Genomic DNA, 27,905 nt, shown 5'->3' with positions numbered 1-27,905 from the left:
ACAGCAGACACAAGGGGGTGAGTACACTCTCATTCTGGTGACTTTGCGCGCAGTGGAGGTGTCTGGGTGGGGGAGGAGGGCTGTGGGTATCCCTAGGCCAGGGCGATTTCTGTAGGCTAGGCCCCTCCGTAAGGCATGGCCCTGTGCCCCTGCCCCCCACCTCTGTAGGGTGGGTGCCCAGTACAGGTATCCATGGCCCTGTGTCATCTATGTGTGCAGTTGTCGTCCATAGGCTTGTAGGCCATGTCCCACGGATTGAGTAGTCGACCCCAAGTGCAAGGCGTAGTGCAGAGGGCTTCTGTGTCTGTCCTCTCCGCCAACGGTGTCGCCAATGCATGCACTCAACATGTCTTTATTTCTCCCCCCCCCCTTTTTTGTGGTCTTCCTGTTCATGTGTGCATTAGCATCATCAGGCGGAGGAGAAGTGGCATCGGAGCACGAGGGAGCTGCATTCCACATGGCCCTGGAGGGCCATGCAACGGAGTCTGAATACACCAGTGGGACGGAGGGCGAGGGGAGCTCCACAGCGGGGACTCGTGCGGACATTAGTGACAGCGACTCGTCCTCTGAAGGGAGCTCCCTTGTGGTGGCGGCAACAAACGTGCCCCCCGCAAAAACAGGTACAGCCGCCACCCAGTGCACCAGCACCGCCCTCCCAGCAGCCCCTCAGCGTTTGCCCTGTGCCCGCTCACCCAGGAAGGTGGGCATCTCCTTCGCCCCAGGCACCTCAGGCCCTGCCCCTGTCACCCCTGCTGCCCTCAGTGAGGAGGTCATTGACCTCCTGAGGACGATCATTGTTGGGCAGACTACCCTTTTGAATGCCATCCAGGGTGTAGAAAGGGAGGTGCACCAGAGTAATGCATACCTGGAGGGCATTCATTCTGGTCAGGCTGCCCATCAGCGATCGTTCAACACTCTGGCCTCAGCACTGATGGCAGCAATTGTTCCTGTCTCTAGCCTCCCCCCTCCAACTTCATCCACCCATACCCAATCCCCTGTACCTCTGCCTATCCCAGACACACCATCAGACCAGTCTGCACACACCTCAACACCCAAGGGAAGCTCATCCAGACATAAGCACCACACATCCCACAAGCATACACACAAGCAACATCCACATGCAGACATACCAACACCCACTGCCTCCACTGTGTCCCCCTCCTCCTCGTCTCCCTCCTCCCTCCCTGTGACGTCTCCACTCACACCTGCATGCACAACATCTTCAGCCACTACGTCCATCACCACCACACCCACCAGAACACCCCGCACACGTGCAGTCACCACCCCCACTACCATTTACACATCCCCTGTGTCCTCTCCTACTGTGTCTGTGACCCCCTCTTCCAAGCTACACAAATGCAGGCAGCCACCCACCCAACAGCCATCCTCCTCACGACAGCATCCAGCCCAAGCACCTGCACCCAAAGACACCAGACTGAAAACTCCTACAACCACAACCTCTTCCTCCACTCCCATACCCACTACACCTACCCGTCCCTCTCTTCCTAAATTGCTTTTCCTTTCCAAACTTGACCTCTTTCCAACAACTCCCCCACCCCGTCCATCTCATAGGACTCCAGTCAGCACCTCAGCCACCACAAAAGCGGGACCTATAAAGACTGTTTGCCCTGGACTGTGGAGTCCCCCACCCTCAAGGGCAGCCAGTTCTGTAAGGAGCCAAGGCGCGGCCAGCCCACCCCCGGTAAAGCACCCGAAGATTGCCAGTGCCCTGCGCGAGAGGCCCAAGACACCCGGGACCAAAATTCCCACCATGGCCCGGCATGAAGTCTGGTGCCACCGGGCACACCACCAAAGGTGGGGAAGGGCCACAGGCGACCAGGGAAGGGTGGGAAGGGCAGCACACCCGACAAGTCCATCAGCAGGCCAGCTGGCCAGGAGGGCCCGCCAGCCCCATCCCAGGTGGGCAGGAGGACACCCACAGGCCCGGTACTGCAGCCCAGGAGGGCCCCGCCAGCCCCATCCCAGGTGGGCAGGAGGGCACCCACAGGCCCGGCACTGCAGCCCAGGAGGGCCCCGCAAGCCCCATCCCAGGTGGGCAGGAAGGCACCGCCAGCCACAGGTCAGGTGGCGAATGACCTCCATGCCATGGCCGGATCCGCTGACCTGGACACTCATTCGATGCACCGCTGCACTGGGCCCTTTTCTCTCAAGCACCGTTGAACAGGGCACCGCCGTCTCAAGCACCGCTGCACTGGGCCCTTCATCTCAAGCACCGCTGAATAGGGCACCACCGTCTCAAGCACCGCTGAGCAGGGCCCTTCATCTCAAGCACCGCTGCACTGGGCCCTTCATCTCAAGCACCGCTGAACAGGGCACCGCCGTCTCAAGCACAGCTGAGCAGGGCCCTTCATCTCAAGCACCGCTGCACTGGGCCCTTCATCTCAAGCAGCGCTGAACAGGGCACCGCCGTCTCAAGCACCGCTGAGCAGGGCCCTTCATCTCAAGCACCGCTGCACTGGGCCCTTCATCTCAAGCACCGCTGAACAGGGCACCGCCGTCTCAAGCACCGCTGCACTGGGCCCTTTCTCTCAAGCACCGCTGAACAGGGCACCGCCGTCTCAAGCACCGCTGCACTGGGCCCTTCATATCAAGCACCGCTGCACTGGGCCCTTCATCTCAAGCACCGCTGAACAGGGCACCGCCGTCTCAAGCACCGCTGAACAGGGCACCGCCGTCTCAAGCACCGCTGAACAGGGCACCGCCGTCTCAAGCACCGCTGCACTGGGCCCTTCATCTCAAGCACCGCTGCACTGGGCCCTTCATCTCAAGCACCGCTGAACAGGGCACCGCCGTCTCAAGCACCGCTGCACTGGGCCCTTCATCTCAAGCACTGCTGAACAGGGCACTGCCGTCTCAAGCACCGCTGAACAGGGCACCGCCGTCTCAAGCACCGCTGAACAGGGCACAGCCGTCTCAAGCACCGCTGCACTGGGCCCTTCATCTCAAGCACCGCTGCACTGGGCCCTTCATCTCAAGCATTGCTGAACAGGGCACCGCCGTCACAAGCACCACTGAACAGGGCACCGCCGTCTCAAGCACCGCTGAACAGGGCACCGCCGTCTCAAGCACCGCTGAACTGGGCCCTTCATCTCAAGCACCGCTGCACTGGGCCCTTCATCTCAAGCACCGCTGAACAGGGCACCGCCATCTCAAGCACCGCTGCACTGGGCCCTTCATCTCAAGCACCGCTGCACTGGGCCCTTCATCTCAAGCACCGCTGAACAGGGCACCGCTGTTTTAAGCACCGCTGAACAGGGCACCGCCGTCTCAAGCACCACTGCACTGGGCCCTTCATCTCAAGCACTGCTGAACAGGGCACCGCCGTCTCAAGCACCGCTGCACTGGGCCCTTCATCTCAAGCACCGCTGGCACATTGACAGAAGGGGCAGGGCCGCATCTGTGTCGGGCAGGGCTGCACGAAGCACTCTGGGCACCAGTCCCCCTCCAGAACCAGTGGAGACTGTTATCCACTTGAGAGACTGTGGCTTTGCACTCCCCAGGATGGCACAGTGGGCAACCCACCCACTGTAGAGACTTGAGAGACTGTGGCTTTGCACTCCCCAGGATGGTGCAGTGGGCAACCCACCCACTGTAGAGACTTGAGAGACTGTGGCTTTGCACTCACCAGGATGGTCCAATGGGCAACCCACCCACTGTAGAGACTTGAGAGACTGTGGCTTTGCACTCCCCAGGATTGAACAGTGGCCATGGAGGCCCCTCGTGGATCTGGCGTCGTGGACTCTTCTGGCTGAGGTGCCCCCCCTTCCCTTCCCCCTGAGGTGCCTGTAGTTTTGCTATCTGATGCCCCTGCAGTGTTCTCTCCGTTGGAGTCAGGTATCCTGTGTGGGCTTTGCCCATGTGTTTTGGGCCCAGTGGTCCACGGACAATGCCTGCTACTATTATCGGACTTTGAAATTAATGTATATAAAGGTTTAAGATGTGTGATATATTTTTAAGCCAGTGATACAATATAATCCAATGTTTCGATTCATTTCCTTTTGTCTTTGCATTCTTCCGTGGGGTTTGGGGGGGGTAACTGTGATGTATTGCTATGCATTGATGTGTGTGTTGTATTGGGTGGGGGTGGGTGTGTCGCGTATGTGTGTCCCCGTAATTTTTTGCCTCCCCCTCCCCTGTGTCGTAGGTGCAGTACTCACCGTTGTCTTCTGCGCCGGCGTTCGTGCTCCTGGTAGAGGAGCAGGAAGACAATCGCTGGGAGGATGTGGAGTTCGGGTTCCATGCTGTCCAGATTCCTCGTGGGGTGTATGGAGGTGAGCGTTTTCCGTTCGAAATTGCTGTTTCCGCCGTGTTTTTATTGGCGGGGCTACCGCCCCGGAAAAGGTGGCGGATTGGTAGGTTGTGATAGGGTGGGCGGTGTGTGTGTTTCACATAAGCTTTATTCGGCCAACAGACCATCAAAGCAATACAATACAATACAATATAATATAATAATATAAACCATAATGTCATAGAAAAATTTAAAAAAAGAAGAATGATCCATGTTTGCCCGTCTTAAAACAATTTCAACTCATTGTAAATAAAAAGTGCGTATGCGCCATGCTGTTGCTAAAAACTTACTTACTGCGTAAATTGTCACATTTGAATTGTGGCTTTTTAAGATCCGCAAAGCTAAAAAACATTTCCTTAAATTCAATTCCCTACAGATTTTATATATCCATTTAAACCTTGGGATTGAATAGGCGGGACAAAAAAACATAAAATGTTCTACTGTTTCGGAAGGAATGCCACATACAGGACAGGTATCAGAGCCTGACTTAGGTCCCCATCTGCTCGTTAAGGCCTTCAGGGGTAATGTTCCAAATCGAAATCTGGCATACAAACTTTTGCCTAACAAATCAGGTATTGTATCTAAGTATGGTTCAAACTCAGGGTACCATTTAAAATCAATAAACGAGTTAGTTAAATGACCATTCGATTTCTGAGAAATGTAATTATTACATATGTGGGACCAGTAAGCTCTCTTCAATACTTTTACATGGGGCTTCACAAGTTGCTGGGGATTCTCCCAGAAGTTCCTCAGTCCTAGCATGCAAAACCAACTAGATACGTGTTTGATCCATGGTATGGACATGGAGTTAGAGGTTTTTAACAATTCTAATAGGGAAGACTTATATATAGCCAGTTCAGGAACTACCCAAAGCCTCACCCAATATAGTAGGGGCCGTAAGATAATCAAATCGGCTATACGTTTAAGCCCTAGATCTAAAAAAAGGGGGGTTAATGGGGTGCTAGTGGGACAAGCACATAGAGCCCGTGCAAAGCTATTCTCAATTTTAGTTATCCTACTGCTATCTGTCATGCCCCAAATCTCTGCACCATAAACAGCAGCACCCTGTGCCTTGGCCACATAGATCTTTACTGCTGGAGACACAACTTTATCGATCGTATTCCTGTAAAGGCGTAATATGGATGCTGCCCGATGTTGCAAAAGCCCGCCACTCTTACCGACTTGTTCGTCCAAGAGGAGTGAGTCTGTAAGCCTCACACCCAAGTAGTCGATAGAGCTAACCTGGTCCAAAATAGCTCCATCTAACCTGATCGTACACTTCTTACGAGAGCCAGAGCGAAGCACCATCAATTTTGTTTTCTTCGAGTTCAGCTCTAAACCAAAATTCCAGCAGAATGATTTAAATCTATCCACAAGAATTTGCAGCCCCATAGGGGTCTTTGAGATCAATAGAGAGTCATCCGCAAAAAGAAGAATTGGGATTTTATGATTGCCTAAGCTGGGAGCATCATTCTGGCATGTCATGAGTTCTTGGACCACCTCGTTAATGAATAAAGAAAACAAAAGTGGCGCTAGGACACATCCCTGACGAACACCTCTTTTAATGGGAAACTTGTTAGTCAGTTCGCCTTGGTTACCCCATCTTACTTGAGCGTATGTGCCTTCATGCATACGTGTTAATAAATGAATGATATCAGATGGTGCCCCTCTTTTGTGTAGCACTCCCCAAAGCTTGTCTCTAGGTACCAGGTCAAAGGCAGAGCGCAGGTCTACAAAAGTGACATATAGTGTTTGCTTTGCCAAGACTACATATTTCCAGTGTAGCACGGTCAACCTAAATGCCTGGTCAACCGTGCTAACTCTAGAGCGGAACCCTGCCTGAAGTGGTGATAGGATCTGCTGCTCCGTCACCCAACTCGTCAGTCTAACTAACAATTGTTTTGCAAAAATTTTTTGTAGGTTGTCAATTAAACTGACCGGTCTGTAGTTAATTGGAAGATTTGCGTTGCCCTTTTTATATATTGGAATAATTTCAGCACCCTTCCACGTCTCAGGGATCTGTCCTCCTTTTGCGATTTTGTTTGACAGCATATTAATATACCAGGTCCAGATGGGTAACTCTGATTTATAAAGGTCACCTGGAATTTTATCAGGGCCTGGGGCTTTACCTGTCTTTAGAGATTTAATGGCGTCTGCAGTTTCTTCTAGAGAAAAGCAAATATAGCTTTCAGAGTTAAATAGATTCCCACTGGACGGAGAAGTGGCAAGGTTAGCATTGGGTGAAATTGGGCGGTACATTGACTCCCGCCTGTCTGTTGGCGGTGACCGCTGCGCTGTTTGTTTGTCCCGCCGTGGCGCGGCTGTGTGTTGAAGTGGCGGTCTCTGTTGGCGGTTTCCGCCAGGGTCGGAATTCCATTTTTTTTACCGCCAGCCTGTTGGCGGCTTAGCTGCCGCTTTAACACCGACCGCCAGGGTCAGAATGACCCCCTAAGTCTCTTCCTACAACTAGTTGTAACTGTTGTCCAAACCTTACCGGCTTACTAGCAGTACCTCACCAGAAACACAATAGTAAAAGGTGATTTGTAGCAGTCGCTTACGCATGGACTCAAAGTACAATATCTCAGGGTTGTCGTGGATGAACGGAAATTACCCTTTTCTCACAGATTTATTATGTCTCATACAAACAAAGGCAATAACACAGATGCAGTGAAGTTATAATGGTTTTTATTCAACATAACTGCAATTTGTGATAAGTTGCATGAACTGCAATGATTAGGATAATGAATATACCAAGCAACAGTATTGTGAAGAAGAGAGTCATTGTGATAAAGACCCCCACCATTGTGCAATATATGAAAGAAATATGTGTATATGTATAAGATGGAATAAGCCCTAATACCCTAAGGAGAATAGGTCTAACCTTCTACCTAAAAGGAGAGCTGGGTTTGTTAAACCTAATCTGCCAAAGCCGTGTCCATGAGAGGAGCCCCCAATCCTCGTTACCTTGGAATGAGGTCTCTATCTCAGACTCCGCAGGGACACGAAGACTGGGTCAGCGTCAAGATGACTGCAGCATCGGTATCAGCAATGGTGGCGATGCCCTCTGGTCGGAATCCCTCTGATTATCGATCTAAAGTGTGTTGTATTTATACAGATCTACAAGGTCCCCTGACATAAGTGTTATTCATAACAATAGATAACAGGCATGCTTGGGACGGCAATTAATATCAACAATCCCTCGAAAGTATAGAGAGGGAAAATCCCTAAGTGTGAATACCTACTGTATGTTTGTCTTTCGTGCTTGATCTTGACGCCTTGGCGCAGTGACACTGATAATAGAACCCATAACAAGTGGCCTAACTATAAACAAGGCCGCCATCTTAAAGGAAATAAATAATTAAATGGACTAAGACAGAGCAGGCTAAGTAGGTTAAAAGTCACTGTGTGACAGGGCCACGAGTTTACAAGCCTACGGCTAAGCTAACTCCTGTTATCCTGTTAAAACAAACTAGGATTCACTACACCACACTGGGAATCCCTGAACTGGTGTGTGTAAAAAGAAGAGTACAAAGCCGAGCACAGGGTGAAAAAGAGGTGTTGGAGCCTGGAATTATGGCCCGACCTTCCAAAAGAAAGAAAAAGAAGACGGGGGGACCAGCTTCTGAGCAGCAAAAGAAACAAGACCTCTCTTCTCAGGAAGAAGTCTTATCCTCTGAGGGAACTGAGTCCATGAGCTGGATCCTTATCAGGTAGAGCTCCTGGGCCCAGGGGGACCCTGATGGGAACCGCTGTTCCAGGGACAGAAGGCCTGTGCCACTCTTGAAGGTCTGAGGCAACAAGCAGCCGCCCTGGAGAAGGGAGATGTCTGTGGCTCCCACAGGGTCTCTTGGGAAGATGGGCTCCTATACACTGAGGCCAGGGACCCCAAACCTGGTGCAACCAGCAGAGTGGTGGTACCTCAGCAGTTTAGGGAGTTTATCCTCACTCTGGCCCATGACAGCCCCCTAGCTGGACAACATGGAATAGGCGTTTCAGACATTTCTACTGGCACAATATGTCTCAGAAGGTGAAGGATATATGTAACTCCTGGGTCACCTGCCAAGCTAGTGGTAAGACAGGTGGCCACCCAAAGGCCCCCCTTAATCCACTTCCTGTGGACATTATGAGTCCACGTGAGCCACCCACAGCCTCAGGACACCAATACATACTGGTAGTAGTGGATCATGCTACCAGATCTCCTGAAGCAATTCCCCTTACGTCTACTACTGCTCCTGCAGTAGCCAAGGCCCTGATTGGTATTTTTACCAGGGTAGGGTATCCTAAGGAGGTGTTTTTTGAGAGGGGTACACACCTCATGTCAGCTTACCTAAAACACATGTGGAATGAGTGTGGGGTGACATAGGTTCACCATACCATCCACAAACCAATGGACTTGTTGAGAGATTCAACAAGACATTGAAGGGCATTATCATGGGGCTCCCTGAAAAACTCAGAAGATGAGATGTCCTCCTACCACGCTTGCATTTTGCTTACGGAGAGGTGCCTCAGAAGGGAGTAGGGTTTTCCCACTTTGAACGTCTATTTGGCCACCCTGAAAGGGGTCCACTTGCACTTGTAAAAGAAGGCTGGGAGAGACCCCTCCATGAGCCTAAACAAGATGTGGTGGACTATGTGCTTGGCCTCGGCTTGAGGATGGCTGAGTACATAGAAAAGGCATCCAAGAACCTTGAGGCCAGCCAACAGTTCCAGAAGTTGAGGTATGACCAAAAGGCTACACTGGTAGAATTTAAACCAGAGGAGAAGGTATGGATTCTGGAGCCTGTGTCTCCCATGGCATTCCAGGACAGATGGAGTGGCCCTTACCCTATTCTAGAGAAAAAGAGTGAGGTTGCCTGCTTGGTAGACCTAGGCAACAGCAGAACACCCAAGAGGGTGATCCATGTCAACCGCCTAAAACTCTATTATGACAGGGCAGATGTAACCATGCTGAGGGCTACTGATGAGGAGCAGGAAGCAGAGAGTGAACCTTGCTGTGACTGCCTCTCTCATGACCCTGAGGATGGGTCAGTTGATGGAGTTGTCTACTCAGACACCCTCACTGCCCAACAGCAAGCTGACTGCAGGCAAGTCGTACAGCAGTTTGCTGGACTCTTATTTTTGACCCATGGACAGACCCAACTGTGTACCCATGATGTAGATACAGTAGACAGTTTACCTGTCAAAAAAAATAATCTATAGACAGTCTGACCAGGTCAAAGAGGGCATCAAAGTGGAAGTCCACAAGATGCTAGATTTAGGGGTTATTGAACCCTTTCACATTCCCTGGTCTTGGCCCCCAAACCTCATTCCAAGGATGGGAAGAGAGAGATGAGGTATTGTGTGGAGTACAGAGGTCTCAACACTGTCACCAAGACAGATGCTCATCCGATACCAAGAGCAGATGAAGTAATAGACAAATTAGGTGCAGCCAAATTCCTTAGTACCTTTGACAACTCCAGGGTACTGACAAATTAGGGTGGCACCTGCAGCAAAGAAAGAGACCACAATCTCTACACCTGATGGGCATTATTAGTTTGCCGTTATGCCCTTTGGCTTATAGAATGCCTCTGTCACCTTCCAACGGTGGATGAATCAAGTCCTTGCTGGTTTGGAGTCATTTAGTGCAGCATATCTACATGATATTGCTGTCTTTAACTCCTCCTGTCAGGATCACCTGGTCTACCGGGAGAAGGTTTTGCAGGGTCTGCAATCAGCAGGCACTGTTGTATACTTGGACCACCTTGTAGGTGGAGGCCAAGTGCAACCCTTACAACCCAAGGTCCAGACAATTCTATACTGGGAAGCTCCAATAACCCAGACCCAAGTCAGGGCATTACTTGGCTTGACTAGTTATTATAGGAGGTGAAGGGGTATGGATCCATTGTGATACCCCTGACAGAACTGCGCTCAAAGGAAATGCCCAGAAAAGTAAACTGGACTCGACTGTCTAAAGGTCTTTGACACCCTGAAGGAGGCAATGTGCTCAGCACCAGTACTCAAAGCTCCAGATTATTCTAAGCAGTTAATTGTTCAGACAGGTGCCTCTGTAACATGGGATAGGAGCAGTCCTGTCCCAAACCAATGATGATGGTCATCACCAGCTTGTTTCTTTTATTAGCAGGAGGGTACTCCCTAGGGAACAGCGTTGGAGTGACATTGCTGTGGTTTGGTCACTGAAAAAGCTGAGTCCATACTTGTTTGGTACTCACTTTATTGTTCAAACTGACCACAGACGTCTCAGATGGCTGATGCAAATGAAAGGTGAGAACCCTAAACTTTTGAGACTGTCCATCTCCCTACAGGAAATTGACTTTTCATTGGAAAACAGACCTGGAACTGCCCATGCCAATGCAGAAGGCCTTTCCAAGTTCTTCCACTTAGACAATGAAGACTCTCTTGGGAAAGGTTAGTCTCATCTTCTTTCGTTTGGGAGGGGGTTGTGTAGGAAAGTGCCCCTTTTGGCATGGTTACCCTCCCCCCCAACGCTTTGTCCGATATTGATGCTGACTTGACTGATAGTGTGCTGGGATCCTGCTAACCAGGTCCAAGCACCAATGTTCTTTCCCAAAAACTGTACCATTACTCCCACAATTGGCACACCCCGGCCACAAGCTTAAGTCTCTTGTAAAAGGTACCCTTGGTACCAAGGGCCCTGTAGCCAGGCAAGGTGTCTGAGGGGTGCAGCATGTATTATGCCACACAGGAGGACCCTTCACCAAGCACATGCACACTGCAGTTGCAGTTTGTGTGTGTTGGTGGGGAGAAAAAGACAAAGTCGACATGGCACCCCTCCGGGTGCCAAGCTCACAAACCACTACCTGTGTCATAGGTAAGTCACCCCTTTAGCAGGCCTTACAGCCCTAAGGCAGGGTGTGCTATACCACAGGCAAAGGCATAGCCCCATGCACAACATGCCCCTACATTGTCTAAGTTGATTCTTAGAAATTGCAAGTTCAGTGTGGCCAGACTCAGTAATGGGCTGAGGGTATGTCATTACAAACTCAACAGCTCCATGATGGCTTCACTGAAGACTGGGAATTTTAGTATCAAACTTCTCAGCACAATAAACCCACACTAATGCCAGTGTTGGATTTATTGAAAAATGCACCCAGAGGGCATCTTAGAGATGCCCTCCATATTTTATCCAAACTTGTAGTGCACAACCAACCGGTTTGTGCCAGCTTGCCACTTCTAGACAAGTTTCTGACCACAAGAGGAGAGAGCATCTGTGGCCAGAAGCAAAGCCTGCACTGGGCTTCACACCTCCCCCCTCCCCCCCTCTCCCCCAGGAACTGTAACACCTGGCGGTGGGCCTCAAAAGCTCACGCCTCTTGTGACAGTGCCCCAGGGCGCACCAGCTAGTGGAGATGCCCGCCCCCCAGACAAAGCCCCACGTTTGGAAGCAAGTCCAGTGATAAAATTAGGAAAAACAAGGAAGTGTCCCCGCTTCAGCTGGTACCACCCCTAAGGGGTCCTGAGCTGAAGTGACCCCCCCTCCCTGCAGAATCTTCCATCTTGGTTTGGAGGACAGGGACCAATAGGGTTAGGTCTGTGTCCCCCTCCCCAAAGGGAGTGGACAGCAGGAGGGTGTAGTCACTGTCAGGGACAGTAGCCATTGGCTACTTCCCTCTGAGCCCTCTAATGCCCCTAAATCCAAGATTTAAGGGCTCCCCTGAACCTAGCTCATCATATTCATGGTGGCCTAATGAAGACAAGAAGAAAGAAGGACTGCTAAGCTGACCCTCAGCAGAGAAGACTGAAGACACCAACTACTTTTGCCCCATCCCTACCGGCCTGTCTCCAGTGTCTGAAGCTCCTGCTACAGAAAGGTGACGCATCCTGCAAGACCAGCGACCTCTTAAAAGCCTCAAGAGGACTAACTGCACACCAGAGGACCAAGATCTTCCGTGGACAGCAGCCCTGTCCAGAAAGAAACTCCAAGAAAGGACGCCAGGACCACCCCAGATCTGTGAGTCCTGACCACTCTCCACCTGACCCCCACGGCCCATGTCCAGGTGGCCCAACGGACTAGAGCTGTTCACCAGGTGATTCTGACCCAGTGTCCCCCCTGGGTTGACCCCCTCCTGTCCCCAGAAACAACGCCTTCAGACTCAATCCAGAGGATCCCACTGCCTGTGAAGAATTCAGACGAAGATACCTGATGCCAAAAGGTAACCTGCACCTGCAGCCCCCTGGCATTGGAGAACCCAGCATCCGGTGCAGCAACATGCAGCAAGCAGGCCCTCCTCACTGTCCAGATTGTGGTTTGTCTGAACCGACCTCCAGGGCCCAGCCTGCAGCCTAGTTGGGACCACTGGAATCCCCCCAATTGAAAGCATTGGGAGCCTGACGCTAAGTTTGAACACTGCAACCGGCTGCCCCTTTGCCGCTGAGGGTGTGTGTTTGGTGCTGACCTGTGGCCCCCTTAAATCCCCCAGGTCTGCCCTCCGAAGACACGGGTACTTACCTGCCTGCAGGTCTGATTCCGAGTGCCCTCAGTCTCCATAGGAACTCATTTTAAATCTTGCAGCAAATTTGACCTCTGCACCCGGCAGGCCTCTTGTTGTTGATGGTGGGTGTTTGGGGTTACATTGAACCCCAACCCCTGGAGACTGGAACTGTAAGTCTTGTACTTAACTTGAAACTGTGCTAACTTTTCTTCCCCTCTAGAAATGTCTTTGAAAATTGCACTGTCTCGACTTTTAAAACAGATATTTGCTATTTTATTGAAAATCGTTTTAATTGCCAAATTGAAAGTGGTTTGATATATATGCTTGCTACTTACTTGCAAATGTAAATACCTGCAAACTGAATCTTGTGGGTCTAGAAATAAAGCAACAAAATATATTTTTTTCTATATAAAAACAATTGGCCTGGAGTTAGTCATTGAGTGTGTGCTTCATTTATTGCCTGTGTGTGTACAACAAATGCTTTGCACTACCCTCTGACAAGCCTAACTGCTCGATCACACTACCAAAAAAGAGAGCATTCGTACTATCTACTTTAGCCTCTGTTAAGCCTCTGAGGAACCCCTGAACTCTGTGCACACTATATCTCATTTTGCTATAGTATATACAGAGCCAGCTTCCTACACTCAACCCCTACACCATTTATTAAGGGATGCTGCCTGTACTTATCCATATTAAGAGGACAAGCAGCTAGGGTGGCAACGTCAATACCACCCTAAGAGACCAACACAGCCTCAGTGGTCTCCCTGACTAACCCAGAGCCCACTACAGTCCCCAAGGTGAGCCCAGCTACACTTTTGGACTGACTACTGCTACCACTATTATTGCTACTGCTATCGGCACTAGGGATATAAGTGGTAGTAGTAGTGGTAGGAGGCTTGGTGCTCTTTTTAGGACAGGTGCTATCACCTGCCCTATGACCTTTTTGCCTACATATGTAGCACCAACATTTCTTGCTGGAAGAAGACTTAGATCCGCCCCCGGAGGAGTTTTGTGGGCCTGATGAAGACACTTTTTCTTTGTTTTTCCCCTACCCTTGTCCTGATTCTTAACAGAATCCTTCTTCTTGTGGTCACCCCCCAGTGGGAGCTTTCCTAACCACCTTGGTGCGGACCCATTTGTCTGCCTTCTTTTCCATTTCTTGGGGAAAGGTCAGATCAGAGTCCACCAGGTACTGATACAGCTGACCAGAAATGCAGTTATTAAGAATTTGCTCTCTTAAAATCAGATTGTATAAGCCCTGATAGTCACTCACTTTGCTTCCATGCAACCAGCCTTCCAGAACTGTAACAGAGCAGTCCACAAAATCTGTCCAATCCTTGGAGGACTCCTTTTTAGTCTCCCTGAACTTGATACCACATTGTTCAGTGGTTATCCCAAAGAATGCATTCTTAAGTGTTTGGTATTCATCAGCATATTCTTCTCTGACAGTGAGGAGTTTGTCTCTGCCTTTGTCGGGGAAGGAGAGCCACAAGATTGCTGCCCACTGTCTCTGAGGGAACCTCTGTACCTTACATGCCCTCTCGAAGGCAGTGAACCACTTGTGGGTGTCACCTCCCACCTCGTAAGGTGGGACTACCTTACTCAGGTTCCTAGAGTCATAGGAGTCCTCCCTGAATCTGGTCTCCCTAAAGTTAGTATTGCTGCCACCATGGGGAGCTAGCCCCAAACCTTGTCTCTCCCTCTCCATTGCCAAAGCCTCCCTATCTAGAGCTAACTACTGCTGCAGCCTTAGTTTGGCCTCCTCTAACCTCAGCTTTCTGAGTTCCCTATCTTCAGAATCAGAGGAGCAGCGGGTCTTTCAGATACTGAGACATGGGTGTTGACAGATGGGGAGGGCCTATACCTCCTCTTGGGGGCCATCTGAACCAGCCCCTTAGGAGTAAAAGTGACTCCACTTCTCACTACCTACAGTACTCCTAACAGGGCTGTGGTGTACTCCAAATTCCTCCCGACCCTCCTTAGTGTAGCTTAAGTCTACCCCGTCTAAGATTGGAGGGTCAGTTTCTACTTCTTCCTCCCCCTGGTTGCCTGAGTTTTCCTGGTCAGCTTGGAGTAGTAACCCCAGAGGTAGACTTTTGTAGGGATTTCTCCTGTCTTCAGTTTCCTAGAATTACACATCTCCCTCAACTCCTGAAAAGTGCAGCTCTCATATGGAGAGTCTGGGACCTGAGTTGTGTTTTCCACTGAAGACATCTTGCTTGAGTAGTGTGGGTGCACCTCACTACTCTAAGGAACTAGACTCCCTAGAAAGTTTGGAGGAAGGGCTATGCTAGACCCCCAACTTACCCATACTAGGAAGCTAGTGATCATGATCACTAAGTGCCATGTGTTCCTAAAAACCAGTAGTGGACTTTCCTGTGGAACGTTACTAGTGACAAAATGGTAAGGCAATTGCAAGTGTCTTAGCCCACCGCTGCATCACCAATGTAGGAAGCTGGCCTGGTGTGTGGTGGACACCTATGGTGTTGGCACCTTATCCCAGGTCCATGCAACCCCTATTAGTGAAGTGTGCCAGTGTCTCTCTAGAGGTAGCTGTGGATGAGCAGCTAAGACTTATTTAGGAGACATGCAAAGGTTAGGCAATACCACTGTAGTCACACAGTACTCACACACATGAAAGAAAATACTTAGTGTCACAAAAATAAAGGTACTTTATTTTGGTGACACAAATACCAAAAATACCATAGACTATACCCCCTTGGGAGGCAAGTAATAGACAAATTATATACACCAGTATGCAGAGATAACTGTAAAAACAGTTAGAAAACAGTGCAAATAGTGAAAATCACAATACTTAGAAATGGGCCTAGGGGGGAATATGAAACATACACTAAGAAAATGGAATGCGAAAGACGGTTTCCCACCTAGGCAAGTGTAGTGTGTAGAGGGGCGCTGGGAGTATTAGAAAACACAAAAGGTAAGTAACAGAACCCACCCAAGAGCCCAGGAAAGCAGGAGTAAATCACAGTAACTTTCCTAGAACACATAAGAAGTCGTGATTATGCAAGAATCAGACGAGACTGCAAGACACCAATGATGGAATCCTGGACCTGAAGACCTGTGGAAGAAGGGAACCAAGTCCAAGAAGCACTGAAGGGTTCAGGGAGAACAGGAGCCCCTGCTAAACCGAATGAATGTGCAAAAGAAGAACCATCGGTGGCGAACAACAGTCAGTACTACATCCAAGAAGACAGATGCGGGTTCTTGGTTAGTGCAGAAGATGTTCCACGCCGGATGTATGATTGCAGCCAGGTTTGCGTTGCTCGATTCCTCCTACAAGCCTTGACACACGCAAAGTTTGCGATTATCAGAAAATGTTGCTGCCCGGGACCAGGAGGGACCTGGTGGACTCTACCCAGAAGGGGGAGCCAAAGGGGGCTCTCAGCAATTCAGAGAGCCCTCAGAAGACCAGGCAGCGTGCACAGGAGGCCCACAACACAGGGACAAAGAAGGTGCAAAAGGAGGCCCACGCAGCACTACAACAAAGCGTCCCACGCCGCCAGAGAACCATGCAGGAAGCTGTGCATCGCAGGAAGGAGTGATGGGCGCTGGAGCTGCACAGTGCATGAAGAACTTTGTGGAAGGATGCCAACAATCCTTGGCATCTGCAAAACATGCAGGGCACGGGGGTACTGTCTTGCATGGGGAGGCAAGCTGTTACCTCCACCAAAGTTGGAAAGTAGGATGTCAGGAACATCTGGATTACTTCAGTCCACCACCCGTGATGCTGGATCCACGCACTTCGCCAGGAAAAGGGACCCACGCCACCAGTCATTGCCTCAGAGGGGTGCCTGCTGAAGCAGGGGAGTGACTCCTTCACTCCAAGAGAGATTCCTTTGTTCTTCTGGTGCAGGCTGAAGACAGGCTGTCCTCTGAAGATGCATGACCGGGAAACAGTTGCATTTGCCGGCAGGAGCTGAAGATGCAATGTTGCAGAAGTCGTCTTTGCTTCTTTGTTGCAGTTGTAGAGTTCCTGGAGAGTCCAGATGCAGTTTCTTTGGTTAGAAGGTGAAGTAAAGGATGCAGAGGATTCCTGCTGGAGTCCTGCAATCTGAATCTGAAGAACCACCCAAGAGAGAGACCCGAAATAGCCCTGAAAGGGGGATTGGTCGGCTAAACAGGTAAGCACCTATCAGAGGAGGGCTCTGGCATCACCTGCTGGCACTGGCCACTCAGATGCTCCCAGAGTTCCCTGCCAACTTGGAATCCAAGATGGCAAAACCCAGGGTCCCTCTGGAGGAGCTCTGAGCACCACCCCTGGGGTGGTGATGGACAGGGGAGTGGTCACTCCCCTTTCCTTTGTCCAGTTTCACACCAGAGCAGGGACTGGGGATCCCTGAACTGGTGTAGACTGGATTTTGCAAGGAGGGCACCATCTGTGCCTTTCAAAGCATTTCCAGAGGCTTGGGGAGGCTACCCCTCCTAAGCCTGTGACACCTATTTCCAAAGGGAGATAGTTTAACACCCCTCTCCCAAAGGAAATCTTTTGTTCTTCCTTCCTGAGCTTGAGCTGCCCAAGCAACAGGAGGACAGAAACGTGTCTGAGAGATGGCAGCAGCAGCTGGGGCTGCCTGGAAAACCTCAGAAGGCTGCAATGGCAATACTGGGGGTCCTCAATGGAGCCCCCAGAGTGCATAGCATCATACAACCAATGCTTGCAAAAGCTTTGGGGGTATGATTCCAACATGTTTGATACCAAACATGACCATATTCGTAGTTACCATTGTGAAGCTGTACATAGGTGATGACCCATGTCCAGTGAACGCTTAACATGGCATCCCAGCACTCTTGAAGTCTGGGAAAATGGTCCTGGAGGTGGTGGGGGCACCTCTGCTAGTGCAGGGATGCCCTGACACACAGGTTCTCTGTACCCTGCCTTCAGGGCTGGAAGGCCTGCAATAGGGGTGACTCATAAGTAACCTGGTGCAGAGTAACTGGCAATGAAAGGGTGCAGGCACCTTTTCACGCAGGCTGCAATGGCAGTCCTGCAAAAGCCTTCGCATGAGCTCCCTATGGGTGGCAAAATCAATGCTGCATCTCTTATGGATCCCCTGACACCCCAATGTCCTGGGTACCTAGGTACCATATACTAGGGACTTATAAGGGGGGCACCAGTATGCCAACTGTGGGTGAAATACTGGGTTACCAGTATGCAGTGACAAAATTTAGAGGAGGGAGAGAATAATCACTGGGGTCCTGGTTAGCAGGATCCCAGTGAACACAGTCAAATACACTGAATTCAGGCAGAAAATGAGGTAACTCAGCCAGAAAGAGGGTATTTTCCTACAGACATCCCATTGCCTCTCGAGTTTTTCAGAGTCCCATGATCATACCTTTGAGGGTTTTGTTGAATCTTTCAACTAACCCATTTCCTTGTGGATGGTAGGGGGTGGTGAATTTATAAGTTACACCACGCTCCTTCTGCATTACTTTCAGGCAGCCAGACATGAAGTATGCACCTTTGTCTGACACCACCTCCTTAGGTAAACCCACTTGGGAAAATATTCCTAAGAGAGCTTTGGCCACTGCAGGTGTTGTAGTGGTCCTAAGGGGAATAGCTTCCGGGTACCTGATGGCATGTTCCACCACCAACAGAATAAATCTGTTCCATGAGGCTGAAGGAGGGTCAAGGGGACCAACAATACCAATCCCTATACTCTCAAAAGGAACCCCAACCACTGGTAGTAGAACTAAGGGGGGCCTTTGTAGTGCCACCTGACTTACCACTGGCTTGGCAGGGGACACAGCAGTGACAAACCTCCTTGATTTGTTCAGACATGTGGGCCCAGTTAAAGTGTGCAACATGTCAGTCTTAAGTCTTGCTTTGCCCAAGATATCCTGCAAGGGGAATGCCATGTGCTAGGGTCAATAAGAACTCCCTAAACTTCTGAGGAATGACCAATCTCCTAGTAGCGCCAGGCTTGGGGTCTCTAGCCTCAGAGTAAAGGAGACAGTTTTTCCAGTAGATCCTGTGGAATCCACTGATATCCCCTGCCTTTTCTGCAGCAGCTTGCTGTCTGAGGCCTTCAAGAGAGGGGCAGGATTTTTGCTCCAGGCTCAGTTCCTCCATGGGAGGGTCCTGCAAATCCCAGAAGCTCTGCTGTGTCTGATGCAGTTCCTCAGGCAGTTTGCTCACTGGGAGCAAGATCATCTCCCTGAGGAGACCGATCCTCACATGAAGTCTGGGTAGAGGGTAACTTCTTACCCTTCCTACCTCTCTTCTCAGGAGCTGCCTGGCCCATTGTTCCAGGCTCCAATGCTCCTTGATCTCCCTGTTTCTTGACCTGTGCTCTAATTGCCACAAACACACTCTCAGGGATGCCCAGCATTGCTGCCTGGGCCTGTAACTCCACTTGAGCCCTTGCTAAAGTCTCCAAATCATTGCACATAAGACACTCTACATGAATGTATAAGGATACTCCAACTAATAGCCAGTACCCCTCCAATGTAATTAACCACTGCAGATGTTATCTGAGTTGGTTACTTGGTAAGTGTGCCCAAGTAGGATTTGCACAGGTGACACCAGTTTTTCAGTCATCGTGGTGCCACTTGCACCTGTGTCCCTGTAAGCCTCTGCCGGAATGGGGGGATTCTACCTTTCATACTAGGAGCCCAGGTAGCCTCAGTGGCAAGGTCATTGCCGCCCTCTGATAACAGGACAGCCTCAGTGGTTTCTCTGACTAGGCCAGAGTCCACTGCAGTACCCAAGGTAAACCCAGCTACCTCCATGGATGTTGTACCACTATTAGTGCTACTGCTAGGGACACTAGGGGGAGTAGTAGTAGTGCTAATGGTGCTTTTCTTAGGAAAACTGGGATCAGATGTCATATGGCCTTTTGTTTTACAAAGAAAGCACCATGGCTTCTTGTTAGAGGAAGAGGAGGATTTGGACCCACCCAGAGGAGATGTTTATGGACCCGAAAAAAACTCTTTCTTTTTGTCTTTAGGTTCCTCCCACACCTTCTCTTCAGACTTAGAAGTATTCTTTTATTCCTGTTCTTCTGGTCACTCCACTATTACTTTTCTTACTCACACTGGTGCAGACCCATTTCTCTGCCTTCTTTTGCAATTATTGGGGAGAGGTCAGCTCAGACTCCACCAGGTATTGGTACAGTCATGTACATTACTACCGTGTAGCCAGCCTTGCAGAGCCTTAACTAGGCAGTCTACGAAATCAACCTAGTCTTGAGAGTACATCTTCTGGAATTCCCTGAACTTAATTCTGTATTCCCTAGTAGTAAGCCCAAATCTGTCAGTCAGTGCCTCTTTCAAAACCTGGTAGTTGTCTGCATCCTCTTCTCTGACTGCCAAAAGTTTGTCTCTACCTTTGTCTGCAGAGGAGAGACACAGAATAACTGCCCACTGCCTCTGGGGGACTTTTTGGACTTTACAGGCCCTTTCCAGAACAGTTTCCCATTTGTGAATGTAATCGCCACATTTGTAAGGGAGAACTATCCTGCTGAGATTCCTAGAATCAAAGTGTTCCTCTCTGACCATGGAGTCTCTTGTGCTGCCACTATGGGGTTCTAACCCCAAACTCTTCCTCTCCCTCTCTACCTCTAGGGCCTCATTTTCAACAGCCAGCTGCTCTATTGTCAGCCTGAGCTTAGCTTTCTCAAGCCTGAGCAGGTGGTAACCATATAATACTAACTCCTGAGTTAATAGAATAGGTGGACTGAGCACAGGATGCTGAGGAGAGTGAGGATGAAGTTGAGGAGGATCTATTCCTCCTGGTAACCCTTTGGATCCTCCCAGGGGTAGTAAAAGTGGACCTCCCTATATGCCCCCTTCCATACTCATAGTACCTCCCTCTAGAGGCATAGGGTTATCCTTTAGGACTTCCTCTGAGTCCTCTTGGACATGATCAGAGTAAGAACCTGACGTACAGGGCACTTACATGCCTAACCCTGAAGATTCTTCTCTTCCACCTTGCTCTCCCTGCCCGACCTGCCCTTCAGGATGCCTGAGGTCATATTGCATGAGAATTTCTAGGAGCTGAGATTTAGTAGGGTGACTACCCACCTTTAGTTTTTCTAGACCTACATAGAGTCCTAAGTTCATGGGACTTAAGGATGCTGTATCCAGACTCTTGAGTCTGTCTATATTCCTCTACTAAAGACATGGTACTATTGTAGTGTATGTGTACCTACAGATACTCCAATGTTCTAACCTGTTTCCCAAAGATTGGTGAAAGGGCTATGCCTGGCCATGAGCAACCCAGTCTAGGAAAAATTTAGAAAAATACTAATTTGCAAAAAGTACAGTATGTACATAAGTCAGCAGTGGTTTCTTGTGGAAACTCACTTATGACCAAGTGGTAAAGCAATGCAAGTCTCTCTATCCCACCGCTACACCACCAATGTAGGAGGCTGGCTCAGTATATGGTGTACACCTAAAGGTGAGGCACCCCGTACTGAGTCCATGCAACCTATAGTGATACTATAGGCGGTTCTAGATAACCAGAGCTCTCATAAGGGTAGCTGTGAAGAGCAGCTAAAGCTTATCTAGGAGGGTGTAAAGTCATTGCAAATACAACACAGGTCAGTCAGTGATGTACACACAGGTGAAAACCACACCAGTGTTAAAAATAATTATATCAATTGTAACACACTCTAGAACTAACTTTGGTATATCTCCTATCCGGAGATATGAACATAAAAAATATACTTAGCAACAGGTAAGTAAATGCATAACATAATTAGGGCCCCTAGTGGGGCAGGGTAGACCACATACTAAAAAAATGAAATGCAGAAATCACTCCCAACCCAAACTACCACCCAATTACCTTTAGGACTGGGGAAGCACTAAAACCCAAGAGGTAAGTAGGGACAATTCCCCAGTTGCCCGTGTGCAGAGTTGTAACCCCGGGTCAGTGCCAATAGGATAACATGGGTGTAGGTGGCTGGCCTGGTTTGTAGTTGGTACCTTTGGTATTTACACCTTATAGCAGGTCCAGTTATCCCTTATCACTGAAATGTAGTAGTGGTCTAACAGCTTAGGCTGATAGAGGTAGCTATAGCAGAGCAGCTTAGGCTGAACTAGGAGACATGCAAAGCTCCTGCAATACCATTTATAGTTACACAGTACTTATACACAAGTAAAGACAATACTTAGTGTTACCAAAAATAAAGGTAGTTTATTGGGTGACACAAGGCCAAAAATATCTTAGAGACAATACTCCTTCTGGAGGTAAGTATTATACACAATATATACACTAGACACCAAAATAAGGGAAGTAATTAGACATAGGATAGTGCAAACAATAGGAAATTCTATGGAATGCAATGGGAGAAAATAGGTCTGGGGCAACACAAACCATATACTAAGAAAGTGGAATGTGAATCACAAATTCCCCCCTAGACAAGTGTAGTGTGTAGAGAATCGCTGGGAGAGTAAGAAAACCACAAATGTGAGTAAAATACCGCACCCCAGAGCCCAAGAAAGTAGGAGTAAAGTACTACAAGTTTCCTTAGGACACACTACAAGTCATGATTAGAGTTATTGCAAGAACCAAGCAAGACTGCAAACCACAACTGCTGGATTCCTGGGCATGAAGACCTGCAAAGAGAGGAGACCAAGTCCAGAAGTCAGAAGAAGTTCCAGGAAGGACAGGAGCCCCTACCAACCAAGAAGAGGGTGCAAAAGAAGAGTCCCCGGTTGGACGAAGACTGCAGAAATGCACCAAAGGAAGATGGCTGAGGGGTTCCTGCATGATGCAATGGATGTCCCACAAAGAGATGTTGGAAGCAGGCGAATTTTGGCACTGTATTCGTCAAACAAGCCTTGGTTCAAGCAAAGTTGTGTTTTGTGTCAAAGTGGCGCTGCCTGTACCCAGGAAGGACCTGGGGGCCTCAACTTGGACTGAGGAGGCAGAGGGGGCTCCCAACATAGGAGGGAACCCACAGCTGACCAGGCAGCACCCACGGAGGTCCCAGGGCACGGGGACAAAGAAGGTGCAAATTGCAGTTGGTGCAGCATTACAAAAGAAGGTGCCACACCACCGGAGGACAACTCCGCGAGTTGAGCGTCGCAGGATAGAGTGCTGGGGACCTGGGCCAGGCTGTGCCCAAAGGATTCTTGCAAATAGAGCACAAAGGCCTCAGGAGGTGAAGATGACGTGGTGCACAGGGGTACTGTCGCAAACGGGGAAGGCAAACTCTTACCTCCTCCAAATTTGGACAGTCTGTGTTGAAGGGGTCCCCCACCTGTGTTCCAAGGAGCATGCTCGTCACCAGGAGAGGAGTCCAAGAGAACCGGTCGTCCACTTTGAAGATGCCTGCAAGAGCAGGGAACTGACTCCGTCACTCCACAGGAGATTTCTTCAGTCCTTCTGGTGCAAGGTGCAGACAGGGAGTCCCCAGACCGTGCACACTGTGGAAACTGTTGCAGTTGCTGACTGGAGCTGAAGTTGCAGAGGAAAAGTAGCCCTTCTGGATACTTTGCTGTTACAGCGGTTCCTGTAGGAGTCTGCGGTCGCTCCGAGATCAGAGGATGAAGTAGTAGTTGTGAAGGATTCCTGCTGGAAACTTGCAAGTAGAATCTGAACAAAAACCCACAGGAGAGACCCTAAATAGCCCTGAGAGGGGGATTGGGTACCTCATCATGTATGGACCTATAAGGAGGGGTCTCTGACGTCACCTGCTGGCACTGGCCACTCAGAGGCCTCCAGAGTGTCCCCACACCTTGGCAAACAAGATGGCTGAAGTCTGGGACACACTGGACGATCTCTGGGCACCACCCCTGGGGTGGTGATGGACAGAGGAGTGGCCACTCCCCCTTTCTTTGTCCAGTTTTGTGCCAGAGCAGGGACTGGGGGTCCCTGAACCGGTGTAGACTGGCTTATGCAAGGAGGGCACCATCTGTGCCCTTCAAAGCATTTCCAGAGGCTGGGGGAGGCTACCCATCCCCAGCCTGTTACACCTTTTTCCAGAGGTAGAGGGTGTAACGCCCTCCTCCCAAAGGAAATGCTTTGTTCAGCCTTCCTGGGACTGAGCTGCTCAGACTCCAGGAAGGCAGAACCCTGTCTGTGAGGTGGCAGCAACTGTAGCTGCAGTGCAAGTCACAGAGAGCTGGTTTGGCAGTACTCGGGCTCCATGGTGGAGCCCCCAGGATGCATGGAATTGGCTCCCCAATACCAGATTTGGAATGGGGGGACAATTCCATGATCTTAGACACCTTACATGGCCATATTCGGAGTTACCTTTGTGAAGCTACATATAGGTATTGACCTATATGTAGTACACGCGTGTTATGGAGTCCCCACACTCACAAATTCTGAGGAATTGGCCCTGGACTGCGTGGGGTTACCTTTGCTAGTGCAAGGGTGCCCTCACACTTAGTAACTTTGCACCTGGCCTTCAGTAAATGAAGGTTAGACATATAGATGACTTATAAGTTAGTTAAGTGCAGTGAAAATGGCTGTGAAATAGTGTGTGCACTATTTCACACAGGCTGCAATGGCAGGCGTGTGAAAGGGTTTGTCTGCGCTCCTTATGGGTGGCAAAAGAAATGCTGCAGCCCATAAGGATCTCCTAAAACCTCAATGCCCTGGGTAACTAGTTACCATATACTAGGGACTTATAAAGGGGGGGGTCCAGTGTGCCAATTGAAATTAGTAAATTAAGTCACTAGCCTATAGTGACAAATTTAAAAGCAGAGAGAGCATAAGCACTGAGGTTCTGGTTAGCAGAGCCTCAGTAACACAGTTAAGCACTACTGACAACACACACATTAGGCCACAAACTATGAGCACTGGGGTCGTGACCAGCAGGATCCCAGTGAGACAGGCAAAAACATACTGACATACAGGTAAAAATGGGGGTAACATGCCAAGAAAGATGGTACTTTCCTACACCTTTTAATGACCTCACTTCAAAAAAATGTCTAAAAAGGTATTATGGACAGCCAGCTGTCAAAAAGCTTTTAAGGAGCTTAAGCAGGCCATGTGCACTGCACCTGTCTTAAAAAGCCCAAACTACTCCAAAAAATTAATTTTCCAAACAGATGCTTCTAAATTAGGGGTAGGGGCAGTACTAGCACAACTTAACTCAGAGGGCCAGGATCAACCTGTTGCTTTTATCAGCAGGAGGTTGACCCCTAGAGAAACGTGTTGGTCTGCCATAGAGAGGGATGCCTTTGCTGTGGTCTGGGCCTTGAAGAAGCTGAGACCCTACTTGTTTGGGACTCACTTCATTGTTCAAACAGACCACAACCCCCTTTTATGACTTAAACAAATGAAAGGTGAAAACCCTAAATTGTTGAGGTGGTCCATTTCCCTACAAGGGATGGACTTTACAGTGGAACATAGACCTGGGAGTACCCACTCAATGCAGTTGGACTCTCCAGATATTTCCATTTAGACAATGAGGACTCATCTAGGCAATGTTAGCCTTATTGTCCCTCGTTTGGGGGGGGGGGGTAGGAGGCAACAATGGAGCCATAGTTCTTAATGAACCTCCTGTAATACCCAGTGCGACTTAAGAAGGCTCTGACCTGGTTCTGTGTATTAGGGGGAGTCCATAATGGTCTGAATCTTCCCCTGTAGTGATTCAATCTGTTCTCTACCTACCAGGTGGCCCAGATAAACCACTTTCCCCTGCCCTATCTGGCACTTTGAAGCCTTGATAGTGAGACCTGCCTTTTGCAGGGCCTCCAAAACTTTCCATAGGTGGACCAGCTGGTCATCCCAGGTGGAGCTAAATACAGCAATATTATCTAAGTATGCTGCACTAAAATCTTCCAAACCTTGGAGTACTATATTCACCAGTCTCTGGAAAGTGGCAGGTGCATTTTTCAAACCAAAGGGCATAACAGCGAATTGATAATGCCCTCCTATGGTAGAGAATGCAGTTTTTGCATTAGCATCCTCTGATAATTTGATCTGTCAATACCCTGCAGTCAAATCAAAGGTGCTTAGATACTTGGCAGAAGCCAGTGTACCTATCAGCTCATCTGCCCTGGGTATAGGGTGAGTGTCAGTTTTGGTTACAGTATTAAGACCCCTATAGCCCACACACAACTGCATTTCTCTCTTTCCTTCTTTGCTATGTGGTTTGGGGACATGCACCACTGGGCTGGCCCAGGGGCTATCAGAGGGCTCAATGACTCCTAGATCTACCATTTTCTGTACTTCAGTTTTAATGCAATCTCTGACATGGTCAGGCTGCCTGTAAATTTTACTCTTGACAGGTAAACTGTCTCCAGTATCAATTAAATGTTCACACAAGGGTGTACCAGGTATGAGAGACAGAAAACTGTCCTAGGAGATTTTTGCAGTCCTCCCTTTGCTCAGCATTGAGGCAGTCTGGAAGCACCACTCCTTCCACTAAGCCATCAGCTTTAGTGTTGGAGAAGAGGTCAGGGAGAGGGTCACTCTCTTCTTCCTGTCCCTCATCTGTGGCCATGAGCAGGGTTAAGTCATCCCTGTCATAATAAGGCTTAGGGCGATTGGCATGAAGCACCCTAAGGGGGCTTCTGGCAGTGCCCAGGTCCACCAGATAGGTGACCTCACCTTTCTTCTCCACAATGAGATGGGGTCCACTCCATTTGTGCTGGAGTGTTCTTGGGGTCGCAGTCTCCAATACCTACACCTTCTGTCCTGGTTGGTACTCTGTCAGGACAGCCTTCTGGTCATGCCATTGCTTTTGGAGCTCTTGGCTGGCCTGAAGGTTTTTAGTGGCCTTTTTCATGTACTCAGCCATTCTGGATCTTAGGCCAAGTACATAGTCCCCAGTGTCTTGCTTTGGAGGTTTTGAAGGTTGTTCCCAACCCTCCTTCACAAGAGCAAGAGGACCCCTAACAGGGTGACCAAAGAGGAGACAAATGGGCTGTAGCCCACTCTTTTTTGAGGTACCTCCCTGTAGGCTAAAAGGAGGCATGGCAAGAGGACATCCCATCTCTTTCTGAGTTTATCAGAGAGTCCCGTGATCATGCCTTTGAGAGTTTCATTAAACCTCTCAACCAATCCATTTGTTTGTGGATGATAAGGGGTGGTGAACTTGTAGGTAACACCATACTCCTTCCACATTGCTTTGAGGTATGCAGACATGAAGTTGCTACCTCTGTCTGATTCAACTTCCTTGTGGAAACCCACCCTGGAAAAGATTCCCAGGAGGTCTTTTGCCACTGCAGGTGCTGTAGTGGTCCTTAAGTGGATAGCTTCTGGATACCGTGTGGCATGGTCCACTACCACAAGGATGAGTCTATTGCCAGAAGCTGTTGAAGGGTCAAAGGGGGGCAACTATGTCACCCCTACCCTCTCAAAGGGCATCCCAACCACTGGCAGTGGGATTAAGGGTGCATTTGGGGTGCCACCAGTCTTGCCACTGGCTTGGCAGGTGACACAGGAGTGGCAAAACTCCTTTGTGTCTCCTGACATGTGGGGCCAGTGAAAATGGGGAACAAGTCTATCCCATGTTTTACTCTGGCCCAAATGCCCAGCCAAGGGAATGCCATGAGCTAGAGTTAGGAGGAATTCCCTATTCTGGAGGGGGATGACCAGTCTCCTGGTGGCACCAGGTTTAGGGTCCCTTGCTTTAGTATAGAGGAGATTATTCTCCCAGTAAACTCTGTGGCTGTCATTGACATCCCCATTCTGCTGCTTGACAGCTTGCTGTCTGAGACCTTTAGTGTGGGACAGGTCTGCTGTGCCACACTCAGTTCCTCCCTGGCAGGCCTCCCTGCACCCAAAAGCTCAGCTGTGTCAGCTTCAAGCTCCTCTAGTGTAGGTTCTGCACAGGGAGAAGACTCCTCATCAAAAGGGGAAACATCTGGAGAGGGAGGGATAGTGGACAAGGGTTTGCCCTTCCTACCCCTAGTTTTTAGTAGCAATTTGTCCATTGTTCCAGGATCAAAGTTTCCCTGTCCTCTTTGCTGCTTGGCCTGAGCCCTAGTAAGACCAAAGATATGCCCAGGAATGCCTAGCATTGCTACATGGGCCTCCAACTCCACTTCAGCCCAAGCTGAAGTCTCCAGATCATTTCCTAGTAGACACTCTACAGGGCAGTCACTGGATACCACAACTTTCTTTTGACCAGTAAACCCCACCCTCCCCCCCAGTTGAGATTCACAACAGCCATGGGGTGGCTAACAGTGTAGTTATGGGTGCCTGTCACTTGGTACTGGTG

The sequence above is a fragment of the Pleurodeles waltl genome, chromosome 8, assembly GCF_031143425.1.
Source record: "Pleurodeles waltl isolate 20211129_DDA chromosome 8, aPleWal1.hap1.20221129, whole genome shotgun sequence".
NCBI lineage: Eukaryota > Metazoa > Chordata > Amphibia > Caudata > Salamandridae > Pleurodeles > Pleurodeles waltl.
The sequence above is the reverse complement of the archived record's forward strand: the minus strand, read 5'-3'. Positions refer to the sequence as shown.